General features: G+C 46.3%; 1 protein-coding gene across 4 annotated transcripts in view; it reads left to right on the top strand.

Moving 5' to 3' along the window:
• Positions 1 to 4,048: 4,048 nt before the first annotated feature.
• Positions 4,049 to 25,218, top strand: part of ZNF710 (zinc finger protein 710) — a 78,951-nt gene continuing 57,781 nt past the window's right edge. The window contains exons 1-2 of one of the 4 annotated variants that reach the window (XM_049905247.1): positions 5,207 to 6,012; positions 6,305 to 6,403. The gene's annotated coding sequence lies outside the window, so the exon portion shown is untranslated. Of the gene's footprint in view, positions 4,565 to 4,884; positions 4,996 to 5,206; positions 6,013 to 6,304; positions 6,404 to 25,218 lie in introns of those variants that run through there. The other 3 variants (XM_049905245.1, XM_049905246.1, XM_049905249.1) reach the window with 3 other exon arrangements.

Below are 25,218 nucleotides of genomic sequence, written 5' to 3'. Positions count from 1 at the left end.
ATCATATATTACTTGCATACTGTCATCTGCTTTCATTCCTCCCAACAACCCCACAACCCCGGGAGGTTGGCCTTATTGACATTAAAAAGATGTCAGAGAAGGAAGTGGGTCGCAGATCGGCTCTCACTGGGAGGCAATTTGTAAGAGAAAGAAAGTGGGAAGGAATGGGGAGGGAATAACCACCACTAAAGAAAGGCGGGGGAAAAAGAGATGTTGAAAGGGAATGCCCAGCTAGAAATCGTGGGTGCAAATCCTGGCTCAGTCACTTGAACGCTGTGACCTTGGGAAGATTTTAACTTCTCTGTGCTTAAGTCTCCTCATGGATAAAACGAGGTTGATTAGAGTATCACACCGACCTTATTTAAAGTGCTCAGCACAGCCTGGCACAAGGATGTGTACAACCATGTCGACCAAAACAGTAGGTTCATAAAAGGGAAAGACTGGAAATATTCCACAAGTCCAATAACTTGGTTAAACAAATCGAGATACATGCATGGCATGGAATAATGTTATTAAGAATAATAATGTGGATGTTTATAGACAGAAAAGGATATTTGTGACATGTATTACTTGCCTTACAGGGCGAAAGTGGCTACAGTTCAGCAAGTACAGTGTTAGGCCACTGTTGTTAATTTTGTAATAAAAACTATTTACATGTATCATTCATTTAACAATATTTACTTTGTATAGTTTTATTTTTATATGTATTTACAGGTAGCTATGTGGATATAAAATCTTTTTATGTGGATATAAAATATCTAAGAATATGCACTGAAACATAGTATTTCTAAATGGGGTTTTCATTTTTGCTTTAGTTGATTTTCAAATTCTTGTGCAATGAACTTGTATTATAAAGAAATCGTGGAAGTGTAAAATGTTTACAATGCAGGAACTTGAAGTTTGGAGTCTGCCTGGGTCCGGGGTGGGGGTGCATTTTGCTGATGTCTGCTTGGGTCCAGGGGCATTTTGCTAGTGCCAAGTTCATCTGCAGGTTGCCTGAAGAACTGGAAACCCAAACAAAAAACTGAGTGGTTTTGAGAGATTTAATTCAGCGTTTGAAGGAGTCAATAGTCTCTGTCCTTCCCCTCTCCCCAACCCCCAAAGTGTGAACTTCTGGTGACTACTTCTCTCTCCTGGGCAAACATAGCAAGTTGCCTGCTCCTTAGGCCCTCCCTCTTTGGATTCTTATTTGTCTCCAGGCTGCCTACAACTCCACTGATCAGCTGGGCCTTCACGACCACAGCCATCACATTCTGGTCATGTTCCCCAAGATGACACTCTGGCCATCTTGATCAGGCTTGGGTGTTCCCAGTCCCAGCCACCCATTGTGACACAGGGCATCTTGGAAGGAATGCTTTCTCCACCGTGGCGCATCTTGTTTCTTGTGAGTCATCATGGTTTCAACCCAGAACATAATGTCATTTCCAGGTTGTGAGGGCACCTCCCTGTCACTTCCTATATAATAATAACAATAAATAAAAACTACCATTTAATATAGTGCTTATGTACCAGAGCTAGGCACTGGCTCACGTAAGTTTCGCAACAACCCTGTGAAGTAGGTATTTTTATCCCCATTTTACAGATGAGAACATTTGGGGAGGTCGACTTGGCTAGGGATACCCAGCAAGTAAGGGTGGACTCTTAAATATAAAATACTCTCTCCATAGCCTACAGGTTTTCTTACCCCGTTTTATAAACTGAGTCTAAATTATTCACGGATGCTAAGCTATGCATCCAAGTTCACACAGTTAGAAAGTGGGTATGGCTAAGATCAGAACACCTGTGTGACACCGAAGTCACTCTTCTCTCCCCCACGTGTGCCCTGACTCCGTCCCCTCCCCCTACTTGGACACAACTACTCTCCGCACTCCCTCGCACATGCACCTTGACACCCTCTCACTCCCACTCCCCACGTGGGCTCTGACACCCTCCTCACTTCCCCCACTTGTACTCCAAACTGTATCAAATACTTGTGGCAGTTCCAAGATCTGTAAGAATGTGCTGTTTTGCTCTGGGGCCTCTGGACAGGCTGTTCCTGCCCATACATTTGCTACTCATCTAGATGTAACCTCCTCCAGGAAGCAATCCCTGACCACCCCAGTTCAAACACCCTCTTAGATGCTTCCTTAGTTCACCCTTGAACATATCACCTTGCATTGTGGTTGCCTGTCTTCTTGCCCCTTTCCCCACCAGAGTGGAAAGTGAGAACTGTGTCTCATTTGTTGATGGTTAGGTCCTTAGCACCCAGTAGCTAGTGGAGGGTAGGTGCTCAGTAAGCATTTGCTCAATGAATGTATGACTAGGAGCTGCATTTTGCTTTGTCTGGGGGATTCAGCTTGGGTATGCTAAGCAGGAGGGGGCAGGTAATGACAGAAATGTGGTTTCCTGTATGCCCTATTAAGAAGGCTGCTTACTGGGCCCAGTGCTCTAGGGTCAACTGGGTCTCAGTGCACTGATGTTAAAACCGTGGTGTCCTTGTTGATGAACCAAACTCTCAGGCTTCTGTTTTCTCACTCTCAATCAGAAACGAATCATGTTCTGAGCGACTGGAGTCATTGCTCACAGCTCCAGCGAGCTGGTTTAGGGTGGGGCGAGGGACAGTGGCCTTGGGGCTTCAGTCTCTAAACGCCTGGGCTGGGAGGAGGGGCAGGAGTGGCAGGTCCTGTCCCCCTGAAGCTGCAGTCACTGGGGGAGAGACAATGGGGCTCAGCATCTGTTCCTCGCTGGAAGAAGGGACCCTCCAGTGAAAAGCCAGGGAGAGCAGGGAAGAGTGGGAGGAATTGATGAGGAGAAGGGGTGGAGCCAAGGAGATGCAGTCGGGAGGAAGGAAGGGAAGAGGAAGGAAGAGAAGAGGGAGGGGAGAGGATCCAGGCTTTCCTTCCTCTCGGTGACCTGGTCCTTAGGAACAGCCTCTCTTCGTATTGTTTCGTACAGAAGCTGGGGGGGAGGGGAGGAGAGGCAATGTGGGCACCAAGACATCACGTTTCTCCCCAACAGCTGGCAGCAGCCCCAGACCACAGGTCAGGTATCCAGCAGGTGCTCCACACTTACTTGGGAAAATGAGAAATGTGGCCAACTTTGCTCTGGGAACTTTTCCCTACTCTTCTCTCCACTCTTTCGGAGAAGCCGAGGGCAGAGCAGGTCTTGGGAGCACGCCCAGGCGCCTCATGAATAATTGACCCTTCGTGGCGGCTCTGCCGGGCTCTGCTCAAGGGCTTCGGATGGGCCCAGAGTCAGAGTCGAAAAAGGGGCTCCAAGTAGCAGGATGGAGGGTGTTCTGGAGGTTGGAGGCTGGGGGTGCAGCCTGCCCCAGAGTTAGGAGGAGGCATGGCTGAGCCAAGCCCCTTGGTCCTGCAGGGAGCCGCGCGGGCCTGACCCCGCGCTACGAGCGGCCACGCCTCGGCGCCCCAACCAGTGCTCCCCGGGGCCAAGGCGCAGGCCCTGCGCTCTAGGAGCCCACGAAGGGCCGATCCCAGCTTCTCCTGAAGCCCCTTCCCCGCCCGGGCCCTGGCGCTCGCAGCCCGTGCTGCTCCCTCGAGTCTGGCCGTCCAGGGCTCTGCAAACAGCTGTTTAAAGGCTCTTTTACAGTTGAGTGCTCAGTGGGGATGTTTGTTTCAAGCCCATCTGCCTACTTTTAAAATATATAAGAACACACCCAGCCTTCCACCTCTAGCTGGGGTGGGGGCGGCCTCCACGTACCCCCCCCCCCGCACTTCGAAAGAACCCGGTACCCAGGAGCCGCACTCGCGTCCCCCACCCCCACTGACTCTCCTTTAGGGAGGGTGCCCCAGGCTTCCCATGGGGGGCGGAGCCCCCGGGCCCCCTTTGTGCCGGCCAGGGCCGGGCCCCCCATTTCCATGGGAGGTTCCGTCGCTCCCTCTCTCCCCCGCTTCAGTTAATCTTTGTTCCCCTTTTCTGCTGAGAGGAGAAAAAAAAAAAAAAGAGAAAGAAAGAAAAGAAGGAAAAAAGGCGTGACTTGATTTTCAAACGAAACTCCCACAGCAAACAAAACCCTTTTAGAGAAATAAGAAAGGAGGAAGAAGGAAGGGGGAAGAAAAAAAGAGAGAGAAAACCTTCCAGGCTTTCAATTCAAGTGGGAGAGTTGAACCGAAAGAAAGAGAAAGAAAGGAAGAAAAATCCTCTCTGCGGTAGAAAGAGAAAAGAAAACTTGGGCTGACAAGAGGGGGGTGTTGGGGGGTGGAAGGAAGTGAGAAAACAAAAGAGAGATAAAAGGGCTGCTTTTCTGTCTCTCTCTTCCTCTGCGAGCTGGGTTAGGAGGAGCTGTTTTGCATCCCTTCACGTCAGCCCTGCCTCATTCCCTTCTTCCAGGGAGGGTGAGAGAGCGAGCGAGAGAGGAGAGACGAGCAAGAGAGAGGAGAGGGGGAGAGAGAGAGGGAGAGAGAGAAAAAGAGGAGCCGGAGGGAGGGCGGCGGGAGCAGCGGCGGGCGCGCGTGGAGGCGGGCGGCGGGCGCGCAGCAGCAGCCCGGGCGGTGGGCAGCCAGGAGCCCCCGGCCCGGCCCGGCCCGCCGAGGGCCCCAGCGCAGGAGCCGCGCCCGGACCCAGGGTGAGTGTCCCGCGCGGCCCCCGGCCCCCGGCCCAGCAGCCCCGGGCGGCGCGCCGGCGGGGGCGCCGGGGACGCGGGGGTGGGTCGCTGCGGCCGCGGCCGACCCGCCCCCCGCCTCTCCCCGGGGACGGCCGCGCGCAGGCCCGCGCCGCGCTGCAAACATGTCGTCTTTTCCTTTCACTTCCACATTCCCTCATGCCGGAGAGCTGGAGGGAGAGAGGGAGAGCCGGGGAAAGAGGAAGAGATGGCGTCCGGGGGAGGGGGAGGGGGAGGGGAAGGGGGAGGGAGCGAGCGAAAGAGGGCGAGAGCGAGGAGAGCGCGCGAAGGAGAGGGAGAGAAGAGAGCCAGAGAAGAGAGCAAAAATGAAAGCGCCGCGGTGGCGGCGGCGGAGCCGGAGGCCCAGGTGGCGGTGGCGGCTCTCGGGCCCGCACGTGGGTGTCCCGGCGCCGGGCGCGCTCCCCCCGCACCCGGCCCAGGACTCAAAGTTTCACCCCCTCGCCGCTCCGCCCCTCCGGCTGCCCACAAACTTTATTCTCTGAGCGGGGTGGGGGGTGGCTGCGCGTCCCCGCCCGCCGGGGGTGGGGGAGGGCTGAGCGCGCCGCTGGGGGTGCTGGGGGTGCCCCCGCGGGACCCCTGGCCGGCCGGCGTCGGGGCTTCCTGGGCCGGGGACCTGTTGAAGGCGCTGGCCGGCTGGGGGGCGGGGTGGCGGGCAGGGTGTCCACGGGCTACCCTTAGCCTCCCAGGTCTCAGTCCCCCTTCCTCGTCGCCCGCTCTCCGTCGTCTCGCGGTCATTTTCCTAATTGGACTGAGCTGTGGAGTGTGATCGCCGGCGTCGGATCGGGGCCCCTGGTCTGCCAGGTGGGCACCGGGGTGCGGTGACCGACCCGGCAGCCCCTGCCTCCCCACCGCAGACGCGCAAATCCCACAGATCCAGCCCTTGCGCCACCGCCCCCCAAACCGCGGACTTGCTAACTAGTGCGTGTCGGTTTTTTCCCAACTTGCCTTTTAAGATGACTTTTATGGTTGCTACAACTGCTTCCCTCCAGTGTGAGCTGTAGTTGGGAAGATTTAAGGGTCTAGGGAGGTGCTTGTGTGGGTTTTAACTAACCCGAAACGGTCATTAATGTCTGTCTAAGCCCTGCAGTGGTTCAGGCGGGATGTAACCCAGGACACTGTGAGGTGTTGGTCCCTCTCACTACGAGCTGCCGGGAATTCAGGGAGGGGCCATCCTCGTGGCCCACCTTTGAGCAAAGGGCACCCGAGCGCCTTCATTTCTGTGTAAAATGGAAACTCATTGCCAGTGACGACCTGGAGAGATATAACCAGTCCTTGTGGGCACCTGGGAAACTCACAAAATTCCCCTACAGGTGTGCAGAGAAGGACTTTGCACCCTTGGGGGTCACCAGCCACCTTTGAAGCTGCTCTCCCAGTCCTGCCTTTGTACACGTGTAAGTAAAAACAGTCAAAGTTCACTTGTACCAAGTAGAAAGGCCAGGGCTTGCATCCCAGTTGAGTCTGCACCAGGGGGCCTGAAAGGACCTGCAGGGTTGGGGGGCGGGGGGAGAAGGAAGGAAACTGTCCCTAATTGTCATTAAACATTAGGAAAATGTATTCCTGATGTGTGTGATGAAAGCTGCTGGGCCTGTCTGGTTTAGATTTTTGAGATCTACTGTGACTCTCCCTTTCACATTTGTTTTAAAGCCAATGTTATTTTCCAGAGCTTTCCTCTGTTTTTCTCAGTTGGCCCTTGGACCACCTGTAACCTTGTGCCAGGCACCTGCCAGTCACCTAGTCCTCCAGTCTCACTGGAGCTCCAGTAATCTGCAGGACCTGATTTGGGTAAGAGGAGTTGGACACTTCCCACTTGCTTTCCTCCAGGCTCACCTGGTTGTCTGTGTGCCCATGGAATGAGCTCTGGTGTGAGTTTTGAAGTGAGAGCAGAGGTTCAGTCTTCTAGAACCTTTTGCTCTTCCTCTCAGAGTAGATTCCTGGATGAGTCCTCTTTGCATGGCATGTGACCAGTGGGCCATTCTTTCTGTTCTTAGCCACTTCCATTCCAAAAGCATTTCCTATCAGGACTTACTTTAGGCCTGCTGTCTGGAGGACAAGGAGACAGACAAGGTCTGGAATGGTTTTTGAGTGGAGGGAGGGAGGCTAATGAGACCACCAGAGATTTGGCACAACTTCTATTTTAGGTTTACTTTGGGGCCTGGAGATATTTCTAGCAGAGCTGTGCTTGGAACACTCAAGTTTGAAGTTAGAAGGGAGTAAATAAATGAGAGGAGGAGTCTGGCACATCTTGGAGGAGAGAGGTGAAGGCCCACCGGCCTCGCCAATGCTCGATTTCTTCACCTGGATCCCTCATGGCTAACCAGGGCCTGGTGCAGGGGAGGCGCTCCTTTTGTCGAGTTAATGAGTCTGTATATCTGCTTGGTCTCATGTAGTTGTTGCTAGTTGCCATCAAGTTGATTCTGACTCATGGCGATCCCAAGCGTTATAGAGTAGAACTGCTCCATAGGGTTTTCTTGGCTATAATCTTATGGAAGCAGATTGCCAGGACTTTTCTTCTGTGGTACCGCTGGATAAATTCGAACCTCCAGCCTTTAGGTTAGCCGTGGAGTGCGAACTGTTTGTACCATCTAGGAACCTGGTCTCATGTTAATGGTCATTAATCTCAGCCCTTCAACTTCAGAGCTGGAAGGAGACTTTAGAGGCTGTCTAAAAGAAACTGAGGTATGGGAAATGCTCCATGCCCGGGATCACACAGTAAGTGGCAGGGCCAATGTTCAAACCTAAGCTTTCAGACCCCGTTACCAGTGCTCCATCCACATGGCCTTTACTACTGCTGGGGATCCCGAATCAAGCTGAGTCTACAGACCGAGGCCATGAGAACTTGAAACCATGAGTTCGTGCCTCAAGCATAAGATGAACAAATGGAGCACCTTATTTCGAAACTAGGTGTGTTAAACGGGCATTTTGGTGGGTTTGCTGGGCCAGTATCACTCCAGGTGGGCAGTGGGTGCTTTTGGCTGTTTTAACGCTGACACCTTCAGAGTCCAGCGGTCCAGCAGGGCAGCATTTAGTCATCAGGATGTTACCAGTTTGCATTTCTCATGTTTTAATCTGGGACGCTTTCTTCATGCTTTGTACTTGTGGGTAATTTATTTAGGATTGGTCAGGGGAGAAGAAAAGGGGGCATCAGAAAGGGCCAGAAACCTGGACTGAACCCCTACTAGTATGCACTACTAGCTCCATGGGGGTAGAGGTCTTTGTTGACTGCTGAGCCCAGTGCCTAGGACAGGGCCTGGCATGTAGTGGTCGCTTGATAAATACTTGTTGAATGAGTGTGCCAGAGGTTAGGGAAAGGTTTTCCTGCCAGAAGGAACCCATGAATGACACACACAGGCAGGAATGGCAGGTGATGGAAGCAGCAGAGTTATGCTGTGAGTCATTGCTTGAAACAAGCTCCAGACAGGTACGGCAGGAGGGGGCTGGAAAGAGGAGATCCTGAATTGGCTGCAGACTTCTGCAAAACAATAGGGAGATTCTGAGTTGGACTCAGGTCTGGGGAGAATAATAACACAGTCGGCCCCTCAATATCCATGGAGGATTGGTTCCAGGACCCCTGTGGATATGAAATCCAAAGACGCTCAAGTCCCTTATGTAAAATGACATAGTATTTGCATGTAAGCTGTATACATCCTCCTATATACTTTAAATCATCTCTAGATTACTTATAATACCTAAGGTAACTGCTATGTAGATAGTTGTCATACAGTACTGTATTGATTAGGGAATAATGACAAGACACGAGGCGAACAATGCTCAAAAGGGTGCTGGAGAGAGTGAGGATCTGTGAAATAAATGGTGGGGAGCTACTGCAAAGTTTGCCCACATATCATTTCATTCGCATGGATTCAAGGTAGTGCTCGGTGCACAGAAAATTCAAATTTTGCTTTTTGAAACTTTCTACGCCCTCCCCACCCCAATATTTTTGATCTGTGGTTGGTTGAATCTGCGGATGCGGAACCCGAGGATACAGAGGACCGACTGTAATCATGTATCTAGGACCAGGATCATTCTAAGTGCTTCGTATATATATATCATCTCCCTTAGTCCTCACAGGTGCTAGCTACCTCATTCTTAGTTCCATTTGGCAGATTGGGAAGTAGGCGCACAGAGGATTAACCCATCCAAGGTCACAGAGCTGGTAAGTGACGGGGCTGGGATCTGAAGGCAGGTTTAAAGTTTGCCTTCTCGAATGATGATGTGGTCAGATGTCTCTGCCCATTGCCAAGGAGCTGAGCATTCAGAGCTTCACGGTTCCTCCAAAGGATGGCAGCAGAAAAACTAGAGAAGAAATTGTCAGTCTGCAGTGGCGTGAGGCTGCTCAGGGGGCATGGCCACTGCTTCCTTTGCCAGGGCCCTCACAGTATCCAAAGATGGTTCACCCAGTGAGGAACATAAGGGAATGCTTATGTTCAAGGGCCTATCTACTCCCCAGGCCAGTGTGGCAAGTACCAGGTCAGGGCTGTTTTGCAATTGATAAAGATTTGTTGTTGTTAGATGCCATCAACTTGGCCCCCAACTCATGGTGACCCTGTGCACAGAGAACCATTGTGACGCATAGGGTTTCCGTTGGCTGATTTTAGGAAGTAGATCACCAGGCCTTTCTCCCTAGTTCGTCTTAGTCTGGAAGCTCCACTGAAACCTGTTCAGCATCATAGCAACACGCAAGCCTCCAATGACGGGTGGGTAGTGGCTGCACGTGAGGTGCACTGGCTGAGACTCGAACTCAGGTCTCCTGCATGGAAGGCAAGAATTCTACCTTTGAACCACCGATGCCCCAGAAAAAGGTTTCGGAGGCCTTTTTTGGAAAGGCTTGCTTTTCAACTTAAAATTTGGTTGGCATATATTTGAAACCAGTAGGAATTATAAAGCTAGAAATGTCACTGTTGCCCTTGACGCTCCAGAAGATGTTTCCCATGCGTGTAAACCTTACCTTCCTAGTCCGGGATGCAGGGCTGTGATTTACCAGAGACCATGCTGGTCCCCGTCCTGATGGAGCTTGCAGTCTCCCTGGAAGACAGACATTAAACTAATAATTACACAAATAATCTTTAATTACAGTTGTTATAAATGCTTCAAAGGGCCATGAGAGTGAATAATCAGGTCTAGAAGGAGAGGGGAAGGAAGGCTTTCCAGAGAAGGACATCTAAACAGCCACCTGAAAGGTAGATGAAGAGGCTTCACCAGGATGGTGTTACTGGTTAACCTTGATGTTGTTGGTAGTGGCCTTGAATCAGCTCCAACTTAGGGCGACCACACGTATAAGAGAAGAAACCATTGCCTGCTCCTGTGCCATCTTCATGATCGTTGGTATGTTTGAGTCCATCGTTTTGGCTATATTGTGTCAATCCATCTCCTTGAAGATTTCCCTCGTTTTTGCTGACCCTCTGCTTTACTAACTGTGATGTCCTTTTCTAGCAATTGGTCTTTCCTGACAATGGGTCCACAGTAAGCTAGTTGAAGCCTCTCCATCCTGCTAATCTGTATGTGGTCAGCATCACCTGGGAGCTGGTTAGAACTGCAGACCCTGGCCCCTCAGCTGACCTGCTAAATCTGCATTTTAACAAGACTCACTTGCATAGTAATTTAAGCAATTCACACGCTTAGTAAAGTCTGAGGAACACTGATGGAAACAAAGTACTGAACTGGGAAACTCTAGTTCCCAGCTTTGCCCTGGATGGTTGGGTGACCTTGGAAAAATCAGTTAACTTCTCTGGGTAGCAAGGGAATTAGATAATCTTACACATTCCTTCTGCCTTCTCTGATCTTTGGCTTTTTTAGGCTTGCGTTGTCTCTTTGCTGTTGAAGGCAAGGACCTGGGCTTACACAGCACCACCTCCTGCCTTGCCTTGTCTTTGGTTGGGGCCCAGCACGTACTAGTCTATATTCAGATTTGACTTCAGTAGGCGCTGAAGATGGTCTGGACCATCAGAGCTCCTAAGAAGAATGAGAATAATTCCCAAGAAGGATGCCGGGCTTTGTTGCACACAGAGGGACTGTCTTAAGGTGACCCGGGAAGGATTTGGCCTGGAACAAGAGAAAAAATCGCAGGGGTCAAAAAGGGCTTTGGGGAAAAATGGTGTGTAACATTTCTGCCAAAAGTGGAACCTAAAACGAGGGGAGGGAGGAGCCTGCTCAGTAGTTTCATGCGTTGTGAACATAATACTTTAAGAATTGCCAGAGTTTTATCCCTGAGATCTCCACATCACTTGTCCAAAAAAAAAAAAAAAAAACCCATGGCCTTCCAGTCGCTTCTGACTCATAGCAACCCTATAGAACAGAAGAGAACTGCCACATGGCGTTTCTAAGGCTATAAATCTTTACTGAAGCAGGCTGCCACATCTTTCTCCCACGGAGAGTCTGGTGGATTTGAACCACTGACCTTTCGGTTAGCAGCTAAGTGCTTAACCACTGCACCACCAGGGCTTCTATTATAGAAAGGACAGAAAGCTTAAATCTTGGGGTCACTGGCATGCACCTGAGACTGCATGCAGAGAGTTATGTGTGTGCACACTTTTCTGCAGAGAGGACCGGTAGTTTTCACCAGCCTCAAAAGAGTCTGTGCTCTGGAAGAACAAGGGTTGAATATCTTTCTTGATTAAGCTGACCCAGCTCTTTTATTATAGTATGAGATCCCTGGGTGGGTCAAACAGCCAAGTGCTTGGCTACTAACTGAAAGGTTGACAGTTTGAGTCCATCTAGGGATACCTCAGAAGATAGGCCTGGTGATATTCCTATAAATCAGCCGTTGAAAACACTATGGAGCACAGTTTTACTGAGACACACATGAGGTCACCATGAGGTGAAATTGACTCAAAGGCAGCTGGTAATATGGGCCAGGCACTATGCTAAGCACTTTACACATATTAGCTCTTTTAGATTGAACAGGCCACACACCTAGTGTCAGGATTCGAACCCAGGCAGTTGGATCCTAGAGTCCCTACTTGTAAAGTCTAACCTCAGGAACAGGGCAGGCAGGATTAAGGATGAACTCTTTTTGGTAGCACAGAGTTGAGGTTACAGAGGCCTCCACTTTACAAGTAAACATCTCTGAATTGTTCATGTGTGAAACAAGGAAACATGTTACAAGTCATGTCAAGTTGCCAGGCTGTCCTGTGAAAACAAAACCAAAAAAACCAGTTGCCGTCTAGTTGGTTCTGACTCATGGTGTACCCATGTTTTGCAGAGTAATACTGCACTCCGTAAAGTTTTCAAGGCTGTGAACTTTTGGAAGCAAATTGCCAGGCCTTTCTTGTGAGGCAACTATGGGTAGCTTTGAACTGCCAGCCTTGGAGTTAGTAGTCAAGTGCTTACCCACATGCACTACCCGGGGGCTCCTAGCCCGGGAAAGCCTATATCATAATTGGGCCCAACTCCTGCTTGTTTCCAAAGAAAAGAATTAGAAAACAAGACTGCTGCCCCATTAAAAGCTAAATTAAAAATTGTAGATTTGGAAAGAAGGTTCTTGAAGAATTGCACCATTAAATAAGAGTAGTGAGGTGATAGCAGGAAATTGGGGTAGGTTCTGAAAGGAGGGATTAAAGGATAATAGAGGCCAAAGCAAGGAGCCCTGGTTAAGCAATTGGCTGATAACTGAAACGTTGGCAGTTTGAACCCACCAGTGGCTCCATGGCAATCTGCTCCCATAAAGATTACAGCCTAGAAAACCCCATGGGGCAGTTCTGCTCTGTTATACAAAGTCACTATGAGTTGGAATCAACTCAATGGAACACGACAAAGGGCCAAATGATGTATGTTGAGTCAGCAGCTTCAAAGGTAAAATAACCAGCTTTTATTACCTACTAATTAATGTATTTGGGAGAAAGAAGTACAACCAGAATGCTCCTTGGAAGCAAGGATGGTGAGACTGCATCTCAGGTACTTTGGACCTGTTCTCAGGAGGGATCAGTCCCCAGAGAAGGACATCATGCTTGGTAAAGTAGAAGGTCAGCTAAAAAGAGGAAGACCCTCAACAAGACGATTGACACAGTGGCTGCAAGAATGGGCTCAAGCATAGCAACCATTGTAAGGATGGCGCAGGACCGGGCAGTGTTTTGTTCTGTTATGCATAGAATCGCTATGAGTCAGAACCAACTCGACGGCACCTAACGATAACAATTAATGTGTGTATCTCACAGACTCAACCCTTCCACCATCCCAAGTGCCTAGCCCAAGTACAAAGGCCTTTTGTCTTCTATTTTATCCATTTCTGTGTCATTTGAATTTTTATCACTAGGTGTTATCTTTATATATATTTGTAAATGGAGTAAAAGGACTATTAGAAGTGGTTGGCCTCTAGGGAGGTCCGTGGGTGGTCAAATGATTTGTGCTGAACTGACGGAAAGGCTAGAGGTTCGAATCCCCCCAGTGGCACCACAGGAGAAAGGCCTGGTGATCTATCTCCAAAGGGTCACAGCCATTCATGGAACCCTGTGGAATGCAGTGCTACTCTGACACATGGTCGGGTCATCATGAGTCGGAATTGACTCGACAGCAATGGGTTTGGTTTTTTGGGAGGGCCTCTAAGGAGGTTTTGGTTCTGCTTTCCATGACCATAACCATAAAGGAATTTCCGATATTAAATATATGTGATCTGTGTGTGTATATTTCCAGGAGTACTGAGACAACTGTTAGAAATGACAATTTTCATTGCAGTCAGAAGCTGAGAATAAGGGATCACAATATGGCCAGAATATCTTCCCTTTCTTCTTCTCTATCCCCCAGTTTGTAAAATACATGGTCCCCGACTTACAACAGGATTCCGTTCCATCAACTCCATCATAAGTCGGTTCTGATGTAAATCGAATACCTCTTTTATTTGTTTTCATTATTATTGCCTTTTATTATCAGTATCTTTATAAATCCAAACTTTGTCTTAGGGGGTTGGAAACATTACATATAAACTTACAGGTATACTTTAATAAATACATACATAAAAAATACACAACTCATAAAGATTTCCTCCCACGATGAACAAGAGTTGGACAATGTTGGCATTTTGTCAATTGTGGTAATAACTCTGCTTGTGGAAGTTCTGGATCATCTGGAGTATCTCTGGGAATGGGGATGGTGTTTCTAGTCAGAAAATTAGTTGGAATTGTCTGTATGGTCCTTTTCTTTTTTTCTTCATATATTATTTCGAGGTGACATCTCACTGCTTCTCGTATCTGCCTTCCGACTTTAGCAAAGCGATCAGTGTTTGGTCCATGTTTTCAAGCAACTGAAGCCCCTGATTTAGTTTAGAAAAAAACTCCAGCTAATCCTTTCACTGTAAAATTTTTTGACTACTTCTCTCCTGCCACTGCCTCATTCTTTCTTCTTCAGCATTCCTTTCTTCTTCAAAATCTATTAAGTCCTGATCTATCAATTCCCCTCCTTTGTGGTCTATGAACTGTTCCACATCGGTGATACTGAGTTCTAAATTCAGCTTTCTTGCCATATGGATGATTTTTCCACCCATCTCTTCTGTCATGTTATCCTGAGTGCGTTCACATAACTCAGCAATTTTTTCATATCCCCTGCACGCATTTTCCGTAACTACCTCCCAGGAAGATGTACTAACGATAAGATGTAAAAAACAAAAATGGACAGTCCTAAGTACAGTTTGTCGTAACTTGAGTATGTTGTAAGTGTTGGAAACTACCTGTATATATACTGAAACGAAATAAAGAACGCAGAAATATGCATCCACCAGATTTAAATGGGAAGCTAACTTTTGTGATGACTCTTGGTTATCTGTGGTTTGTCTGGGGTTGACTAAATGCCATCATGCCATTTCATTTGCCAGGGGGCAGCAACGGAGTGAGGTTCCAAATAGGAAGGCTGTCCTGTATATCTTTGGTAATAAATAATAACCAAACTTCAGTGGTGGTTTTATAATTTACCATACTCTCCTCAAACGGACCATGTCCAAGCCAGCCTCTTAACAAGCACCATGTACTCTTTGGAGGTTGGTGTGATGCTGGCTGGTGAACCCAACTCTATCATGTCTGATTTTCGGGCCCATCATCCTCACTAGCCCCTCACCTCCCTTCAGGGTTCCATTTACAACCCACAGACCACAAGACCAACTGTGGACTTGCCATTACCCGGAATTGAGCCACCTCTGAAATTCTGAACTCTTCCTGTCTTCCCATGGTGTAGCCCTCCTTGAAGCAGCCCTGCCCACCCTGCTGGCCATCCTATGCCTGTCTTCCTGAGCTACTCTCCATGTGCTCACCATCAACCCATCCCTTGTTCCCAACCCTCCCTAGGAATGAGCACCCTACATCCTCTTGTGCCCCAACTCCCCATCCACAGCTGCAGGCTCACTTCCCCAAACCCCCTCCTACATCACTTCTCTTCACCCCAGGACTTTCCAAAGAAGATTCCACCACCTATGTGTCCACTTCCTCTCTCCTACTCTCCTTCCCAGCTCCGCAATGGTAGAAAGACCAACAGGTTCTCCTAGAGGTCCCTGACCTCCTCTTAATCATACCCAGTGGTCCATTTTGTGGCCTCTACTCACCTGACTTTTCTGCAGCAGTTACTGTCATGGAGACAGTCCCTCTTCCTGTAAAATCTCACCCCTCTTTGGTTTCTGACTCGTCGCTGCAACTGGGTCCTCCTCCTGTTGTTGCTTTGTGCCTTTGAATCAATTCCGCCTCCTAGCAACACTATAGGACGGAGTAAAACTGCCCCCATAGGATTTCCTAGACTGTAATCATCACAGGAAGGAGCCCTGGTGGAATAGTGGTTAAGCACTTGGCTGCTAACGAAAAGGTCAGTGGTTCGAACCCACCAGCTGCTCCACAGGAGAAAGATGTGGCAGTCTGCTTCTGTAAAGATCACAGCCTTGGAAGCCCTATAGGTTAGTTCTGCTCTGTCCTATAGGGACTCTATGAGTCGGAATTGGCAATGGTTTGAGTTTTTTGTTGTTGTTGTTAATCTTTACAGGAGCCGATCGCCAGGTCTTTTCTCCCATGAAGCCACTGGTGGGTTTGAACTGCTGACCTTTCAGTTAGCAACTGCGCGCTTTACCAAGTGCACCACCAGGGCTCTTGGTCCTCCTGCTGTGTGATTTTGTTTTTTCTGCCACTCGCTCCTCTCTTTGCTTTGCTTTGGTGTCTTGGCCATGATTCTCTGCTACTTGCTTCCCTTCCATGCCTGCGGTTTCAGCCTGCATGGCAAGGGCTTTTGGTCTATGTCCCTGTCCTCACGCCTCCTGCAAACAACCTAGAGTTGAATTTCCTATTGTTTTCAATCCAGTCTGACATCTATGCTGTTTAACTGGAGAGTTCAGGTTGTTTACATTTGTTATGGGTTTGGATATATATGGATGTCCTTCTACTATCTAATTATGTGCTTTCTGTGTTTTTTTGTTTTTTTTTTTTAATTCATTTTACTCAGTTCATTATTTTTAATTGCTTGAAAGCTTTTTCCCTTCCCATGTCCCCACTTTCTCCCTTCTCTGACTTGGAACATACACACGGTATTTCTGTTCTTTCAATGCATGCAGACCCTGTAAGGTTTAAAGTTAGTTGATATTTGTATCTCTTCAAACAACTCAAGAACCTTGGAATACTTTGTATAAAATCACCGCTGTCCCTGTTCACATTCAGTTGTTAGCACTTTTAGCTGCCTTTTGTTTCTCTTTTTAACCCCACAAATTGGACATTATTTTTAATGTTCTATAGAAACCCTGGTGGCGTAGTGGTTAAGTGCTATGGCTGCTAACCGAAAGATCAGCAGTTCGAATCTGCCAGGTGCTCCTTGGAAACTCTATGGGGCAGTTCTACTCTGTCCTATAGGGTCGCGATGAGTCGGAATTGACTCGACAGAAGTGGATGGGTATATGGTTAGCCTTTGCTTTAGCCATATATTTACCATTTTGTTTACTCATATTTCTTACATACTTGGCTGTAATTCTGGTATTAGAACCCAGTATGGTTAGGAGCATTTAGCGATAAACTTTAAGTTTCTGTTTGGCTGAAATTTCATTTCATCCTTATTCTTGAAAGATAGTTTTACTGGGTATAAAACATTACCTTGATAGTTATTTTCTCTTAGTATTTAGTTATTACACTGTCTTCTTGCTTCCATTGTTGCTGTGAGAAGCTGGTAGCCTGGTTATTGTCCTTAGGTAATCTCTTCTCTCTGCTTCTTGCTCTGTGTGTGTGTTTTATGTGTTTAGTTTAATATGTTTCTAAGAGTAGATTTTTTTTGGCTAAGGATTTATTGAGCTCCCTGAAACTAAGGATTGGAACTTTGAATAATATTGGAAAATTTTCAGCCATTCTCTTTGAATATTTCCTCTCTATTGTTATGTCTCTCTATCCTCTCATTTTGAAACTCCAATTAGATGTATGTTAGATCTTATTCCATCCTCTGTGTCTCTTAGCTTCTTTTTTCATATTTTCATTACTTTTGTCTCTTTGTGCTATTTTCTATATATTTCTTATCTGTCTTCCAATTCACTAATTCTTTAGTTATCGCCAATCTTCTGTTTAACCTTTCCATTGAGATATTTTTAGTATCACTATTAGCTTGCATATTTTAATACATTTGATGTGTTTTAGCTATTGCATTATTATTCTTTTTGATGCTCATTCGTTAAGTTTTTAATCTGGATAATTGTATTTTTTTGTTTCTGTGTATCCATTTTATTCTTTTTTTAATATTTATGGTCTGTTTTGTTTGTTTTAATAATCTCTTACTCCTTACTCATACTTTTAATTCCCCATTTTATTTTCTTAATCGTATTAAACATACTTATTTTGTATTCTGTAGCTGCTAATTCCAGTATGTGAAGTATTCCCAGGTGTGGTTCTGTTGTTTGATGCTTCTGCTGACTCCCACTCTTGAGGGCTTGTTTCCTTGTGTTTTGAGTTTTGATTGTGAGCTTATGTTAGTTAGAATTCTCTCTGTGGGAATTCTTTGAAGTATAGATGAAGGTACATTCTTCCAGGGAGGATACGTGTTTCCTTCTGCCTGACACCTGTAGATCTTACAAATGAATCCATTTTATTTATAATTCTGAGCTTGCAGTTTTTAGAACCAGGGCCCAAACCCACATGAGAGCTGGCCAATAGCTATAGATTTTCAGAGGACCCCCCCCCTTTTTTTTTAAGCTCTGCCAAGAGCCAAACACTAACCCAGATTACTTCCTTCATGGCTGTATACCACTAGATACCCTGCTTTGTCTCATTGTTCCCTTATTGCCAAGTGCCCTTCTCTCCATCTTTGGACAAAGTCCTAGTTGTATCAAGCCCAACTGAAAACTGCATCTTCTGAGTCTTCCCAAAGTCATCCCTTGCAGAATTTACCAGTCTGTCCACATTCATAGGCCACTGTCATCTTACCTTTTGGTCTCTGTTCAGGTCCCACACTGAACTCTGAGCTTCTTGAAAGCTCGGTGCCGTGTCATTTATTTCTGGAGCCCCAGTGCCTAGCTTACTGTGGGGCAGAGTAGTTGCTTAATAGATATTTATTGATTGGATAGAATTTATAGTAAAATCAATACTTTTCTTCTTCTCGAATTAAAAAAAAAATCAGAAGGACTAACCTGCCCTATGATCCTGGACAAGTCCGGTTCCCCTCTTTGGATCTCAGTGTCCTTAGGTATAAAATGAAGGGATGCTTTTGAGGCTTCTACTTGCTTTAAGATACTGAGATTCAATACAACTTGTATGGATGTCAGTTATGATACGGTGAAGCAGATCTTGGCTCACAAATGGAATGAAAGGAGTGGGGGGGCATGGAGAGAAAGCATAATGCTGAGGTAACTGGGCATGAGTTGGAAGAGAGGAAGGAGAAGGGACTCAAAGATGAAGTAATGTGAAACAAAGATGGCATTTTCAAATTTACAACCTTGAGACAACTAGGTGGCTATCTTAAAAAAAAAAAACCTTACAACAAAATAAATTTCAGATGGATTAGAAATGTCAAATATTTTTAAGTTAACTCAGGAAAAATACTTTCTAAATATGACTCAAAACCCAGAAGCTATAAAAGATTAATAGATTTGACCCTACAAAGGTAAAAAATTTCTGCAAGGCACAGTCATCATCAACAAAGGCAAAAGAGAGCTTTCCAGTTATCAAAACAGAAAAAAAAATTTTTGCAATATGTATCACAGAGTTAATTTCCTTAATATCTAAAGAGCTTCTGCAGATGAATAGGAAAAAGACCATCAACCCAATTTTTTTTTTATTAACTTTTATTAAGCTTCAAGTGAACGTTTACAAATCCAATCAGTCTGTCACATGTAAGTTTACATACATCTTACTCCGTACTCCCACCTGCTCTTCCCCTATTCAACCAAATTTTTAAAATGGGGTAAGAACATGAAGAGTTCCCTAAAAAGGAAATACAAATGGTTCCTAATCATATGAAAGAGTGTCCAGCCAATAAGAAGAAGAAAAATGCAAGTTAACTCTACTGTGGAAAGGTGGTAGTGAGGAACAGGCACACGTATAATTGTTGACATAATTGTGTAAATCATGTGATAGTTATTGACATAGTTGTGTAAACTGGTACAACCTTTATAGAGAGAATTTTGACGATATTTATTAAAATTAGAAGTGCTCACACAATTCCACTTCTGGGAATTTACCCTAAAGATATGTGCATGCATGTGAAATAGTGTATTTTTCATGGTAGTTCAACGTATCATTGCTCGTAAAAGAAAAGAAAAAATGGAAGTAACCTAAACATGCATCAGTAGAGAACTGGTAGATTAACTGGTAAAATCCAATATTGTGCAGCTGTAAAAGAGAATGTGGAAGCTCTCTATATGTTGATGTGGAAGGGTTGTTAAGATATTGTCTTAAGTGAGAAAGTAAGGGCACAGTGCCTGGCTATGCAGTGGCTCTTCAAGGATACCTAGGGAACCAGGAACAGCAGTTTTCCACAGCTGGGGTGGGGGGGAGTTTGAATTTATGCCTTGTGCATATATAACCTAATAAAAAATATTTTAAAGAAGAAAAGAAGGGGTTTGGGGTAGAAGGAAGGGAGAGAGGGAGGAAGCGAAGGAGAAGGAGAGAAAGATCTGCTCAACTCAGTACATTCTCACATAGGCTATTTCAGTTCCTCCCCTAGGCAACCCCATGCCAGTTCCCATTTTGATAGAGCAAGAAACCAAGGCTCAAAATTCTGAAATGACTTGCCCAAGTTCATGGAGAGAGTTAGCCTTGAAACCTGGCTTTGAACCCAATTCTGAATGCTGAGCAATTAGAGTCATTTCTGTAGATATGTTTTCTTTTTTTAAACCAACATCTCCATTGGTCAAGGACAGTTGCCTGTCAGTTGGTCACTTCCACAGACCATGGTATTGGCCCTTCTCTTCCAAGAGAGTAAGTGTAGAGTTCCACTGCCCCTGCTCCAGCTGGCGTGCGGGCTCAGACGTGCCTACGGGGCAAAGCTCAGGCGGTAGGTGGTGGAGAGGAGCCCAGATCCCGGCTGCCACATCAGACACAATGAGGATTAGGGATGGGCTTTGCAGTCCTACCTTTGAAGTTCCCAGCTTTTATCAGTGTCTGAACCTTCACATTATTTAGAGGGAGCTTTTTTTTTTTTTGTTACTGTCTGTGAGCTGGCCTCAGGTAGGTACCAGCTGCTGCTAGGCGTCCAGGGTGCTTTTCCTAGTTCCCTAAGCTGGCGCCTTCACTTTGTTTTGTGGCAGGGAAGTTTTCAGGGCTGAAGGCACTTTGTACTTGGAATATTCTGGAAGAATAAGTGTGTTTGTTTGTTTTCTATCCAGAGGTGCAATTGGATGCTGGCATCTCTTTAATTAAAGGGAGGGTTGCATTAAAAAAAAAAAAAAAATTTATGATTGTCTCACAGAAACACCTGTGTTGACTGTTTCCTCTTTGCTGAAGAGAAACAGTGTATGGAAAGCAAAGCTAAGGGGCTGGCCATGGATAATACAAGGTTGTAGTTATAGGCTATGGATTCCCCCGGGGGAAGAATTTGATATCTTTAGAGATACAAAGTCATCCAGCACCACTTGTCCTCATGTGCAGCATCAAATTTACTTTCTAAGTTGGAGTCATCATTCCTTAAGAAAGAGGCAGGGTCTTTTTGGGCTGAGGAATGCTCCGGGGATGGACATTTTCAGGATCTGTGGGCCTGGGCTGGAGTCCCTAGTACAAAGGTTATTGCACCCAGCTGCTAATTGAAAGGTTGGCAGTTCGAGTCCACCCAGAGGTACCTGGGAATCTACTTCTGGAAAATCAGCCGGTGAAAATCTTACGGAGCATAGCTCTACTCTGACACACGTATGGTCACCATGAGTGTGAATTGGCTTGATGGCAACTGCTTGGTTGATTGGTTAAGCCTGAGCGGGCTCGTCCATACCCTGACACTGTGCCACTATGTATGTCACTTTAAGAGGAACGAATCCTAATGACCCACGTGATCCTTTTTTTTTTTTTGGTCTGGTGGAACTGGAAGTGCCTTGAACATCACAGTGCTGCGCCCACGTAAAATGCGTACCCGTCAGCACCCAGCTATTTGCTAATTGCATGAATGGATAGGAGGCACCCAATAAACCTTTCCCAAATGAATGAATTTTTTGGAATGTGAGATAGACTTTAAAGCGTTCAGGTTTTGATTATAAAGAAGACTGGAGAAATTTAGACATCTCCTTTTGCTCCTCAGGTTTTCCTGACACTTGAATAATGAAACGTGCGTCCCATGGAACGTTTCCTTCCTTGGACTATCGGGCGTCTTACGCAAAGGCCTACTTCTTTAAATGGTACACTTAATGCCCTCCCCTACCGTTCCACTCCATTATCTTCTTGTGTTTGATCTCATTATCTGGGAAAATGTCTGTGTAACATCAGCTGAGTTCTTTTACTTTAGTTAAAGATCTTGTCAGAATTTCTCTTCCAAAACCAAAAACTCAAACCTGCTGCCATCATATCGATTCCGACTCATAGCGACTCCATAGGACCGAGAACTGCCCCATAGGGTTTCCAAGGAGAGGATAGTGGATTCCAACTGCTGACCTTTTGATTAGCAGCTAGTTAGCAGCCAAGCTCTTAACCACTGTGCCACCAGGGCTCCAAACCTGTATTTCAGGACTTTTGTGGCTTGGTTATGGGAATCCCTAGGTGGCACAATTGGCTAAGTGCTTATGACTACTAACTGAAAGATTGGCAGTTCTAAACCCACCCAGAGGCACCTCTATATAAAGGCCTAGTGATCTACTTCCAAAAGGTCACAGCCTTGAAAACCCTGTGGAGTACAGTTCCTCTTTGCGCACGTGGGGTTGCTGTGAGTCTCCGAATCGACTCATTGGGAACTAGTTCGGGGTTCCTTGATTATACACTGGTTGTAAAAATTCATTCCCTTTTGCCATCTAGATTAACCAGTCTCTGCTCAGGGACTGGCTGGTCTCTTTTCTCTTCTTTGAATTCACTGTCTAAAGAAATGGCCATTGTCTTCTTAAGCACGGACAAAGGTGAAGTGGCAGTTTGCTTTGCCTCTTGTAGCCCCTCTGCGTGCTTCTTATCACCCTCCTCTGGCAACAGCTGCTCAAAGGACCTATACAGAAAAGTTGGATCCTGAGTACTCAATGGAATTTTCTAGCAGATTTGGCTCCCTGCTGGTGGCTGCCACCTTTCCCGCCCTTACTTGGTCCTGGAGGATTTTAATTCCTCTTTTCTGGAAACCACTTCTTAGTCTTTGAAATTATTCTTGGGTGGTTTTAAGGTGTCTCTGTCCAGTTTTTAAAAAAAATTCCATTCAGATTCGAATGTCCAAGGAATGAATAATGTCTTAGATCTTACTAGTATATTCCTTTTTTGTTTTTTAGAAAATAGCTTTTATTGATTTTTTTTCTTGTTACAAGGTGATTCATGATTATTGCAGAAAATTTAGGAAGTATAAATAGGCAAAAAGGAGAAAATAAAAACCACCTGCAATTTAATATTTTAGTATATTACATAATCTTCCAGCAAAAATCTTTTCATTTTAAAAAATGAGCTCATACTGTACATACCCTGGGGAGCCCCCTCCCAAAAAAAAAGTAATAAAACACTGTTTTACTTAAACAGTATGTTAATTGAAATTTCTGTTGGGTTAAATATTCTCCAAGTCACTTTAAAGGGTTGCATGGTACTCTTTTAAACAAATGAATCATAACTTATTTAAGCATTCTCCTTCATTTAGGTTGTTTCCTCTTTTTCTCACTTACAAAGAACACTGTGGTGGTCTCCACCAGCCTGAGCCCAAAGGTACTAGATAGTGCCTGGCTACCACTACCGACAACTCTGACAGGGATCATAATACAGGGTCCTGGAGCAGGAGAAAATTGTAGAACAAAATTTAAATTCATGATAAAAGACCAGATTTACTGATCTGACAGTGACTAGAGAAGCCCCCAAGATTATGGCCTTCAGATAACCTGCTAACTTGGACTGAAACCACTCCCAAAGCCAAATCTTTGTCAGACAAAGATTAGGCAGGCTTCTAAAACAATAACACACGTGAGGAACGTGCTTCTTAGTTCAATCAAATATACAAGACCAGATGGCCAACTCCTGCCCTAAAACAAGACAAGAAGGCAGGAAGGGTCAGGAAACTGGATAAATGGACATGGGGAACCAGGAATAGAACCAGGTATATAAATTTTTGAATAAGAAACTAACTTGAGCTGTAAACTTTCACCTAAAGCACACACACAAAAAAAGAACATTGGTAACATCAAGGAGGCCTTGTGGCACAGTGGTTAAGCACTCAGCTGCCAGCCAAAAGGTTAGCAGTTCAAACCCACCATCAGTCTGCAGGAGAAAGATGTGGCAGTCTGCTTCCATGAACATTACAGCTTTGGAAACCCTAGGGCAGCTCTGCTCTGTCCTATAGGGTTGCTATGAGTTGGAATCAACTGGATGGCAATGGGTTTGAGTTTTGGTTTGGTGGTAAACATCCTTGGATATTTTTGTCCACAGTCTTGATTATTTCCTTAGGCTACATTTGTAGACGAGAATCACTGGGCCAAGGATGCATTCTAAGGCCTCTTGATTTAGATGGTTAAATTTACCTCCAAAGAAACATTGTGCAGTATTTTGATCGCTTTTAGCTGAAAATTAAGCTTTACTCTTTTAAAATGCTGTTCTGAGTTTTTAAGATACCTCTTCCAATGTCTTACACATCTTGGTTGAAGCATTTGGTCAGTGGTTTTAGGGGACACTGAACTTCTGTTAGGGGTGATAGAACAAATTGGGAATGGTGATGGTTGGACAGCATGATGAGCACATTTAATGTCACTGAACTGTACGTGTGAAGGTTCTTGAAATGGCAAATGCTTTATTACATAGATATTTACCACACGCACAAAAAAGCCAGTGGCCAGGAAAAGGCCTGAGAGACCCAGGTCACCATAAGACTTGTGAAAGCTAGTCTCCCATCCTTGCTCCTTTGTGTGCGATGGGAACTGGTGGCCTTGTCTTCTAACTCTTCCAACTCTAGGCATCTGGGCAGGCATGAGGCTCCCCAGGGAAACCATCTCAAGGTGTCCATCCTTGGGGGCTCCTGGAGCAAAGCTGGCTTTGAGGACTCCAGAGTCTGTCAGTGAACTGGTCTTTCTTCCAAGAGGAGTCTCACAAAACAAACATCCTCCCCTAACACCAGAGACCACGGCTAGCAAATGGACAAACGCCAAGCTGGTCCTCCCTGGCTGGGCTGGTGTTTGTGGGGGTGGGAGGACAGAAGACTTCCTGTGCAGGCCTCTGACTGCTTCAGACTGACAGCCCCTTGCAGCCCGATTCCTCAGTCATCTCCTGGGGTGGGGGAGGGGGATGAGATTTGATGGAATTACTGAGGAAGTAGCATTTGCTTAGGCTAAATTGGGCCTTCCTGTTCCTGCTCCTCACTGTCTCTTCCTCCTTTCCTCTCTCTTCCTCCTCCTGGAGTCACGGATTAGCTCCCTCATAGCACTCAGTCTTTATGGCAGTTCATCAGGTCTCTGGGGACCTTCCGTTCTCCTTAGCTTTTTTCTTTCCTTTTTGCTCCTGCTGACGCCTAGATCGGTGTCCACCGTCTGGACTGGGCACATCCAACCACATCACTGCGCTTTCCCTCTTCAGTTTGCTGGCTCCCCTCCCCCTCTGTCCTCCTGTCCCAGCAGCACTGGCCCAGCTGAGGCCCAGCCAAAGCTGGCCCTCCTTCCTCAGGCCTGGCAGGAAGGCCATAGGGGCTATGGAGGCCTGAGCTGCCTCCTACCCAAGAGACACAGCATGCCAGCTGCTGCCTGTATAGGTTACAGAAAACAAAAACACAAAACCCCAGCCCCTTGAGATGAGGGACGTCTCGGTTTATGTGAACATGACGTCTCGGTTTATATGAACCTGCCGTCTCGTGTGCTGGAAATGAGAGGCGCAGGTTGGGAGAGGGAGGCTGGATGTTTCCCTTGGGGTGGGCTTTGTTTAAAATCTAATATGCTCTTTCTTTCTCTCACAGCACCAGCGACAGCTTGGAGTTCCTTTGTCATTTTAGCCCCGTTATCTGCCTAGTGGATGAGATCTCTTATCTTTCCGATCCTCCCTTTCTTCTCTGAATGGCCCATCCCATTCCACACTCTGTCCTCCCCATGTATGACACCG

The sequence above is a fragment of the Elephas maximus genome, chromosome 13 (genome assembly GCF_024166365.1).
Source record: "Elephas maximus indicus isolate mEleMax1 chromosome 13, mEleMax1 primary haplotype, whole genome shotgun sequence".
Taxonomy (NCBI): domain Eukaryota; kingdom Metazoa; phylum Chordata; class Mammalia; order Proboscidea; family Elephantidae; genus Elephas; species Elephas maximus.
This window is presented reverse-complemented; position numbering and strand designations above follow the sequence as displayed.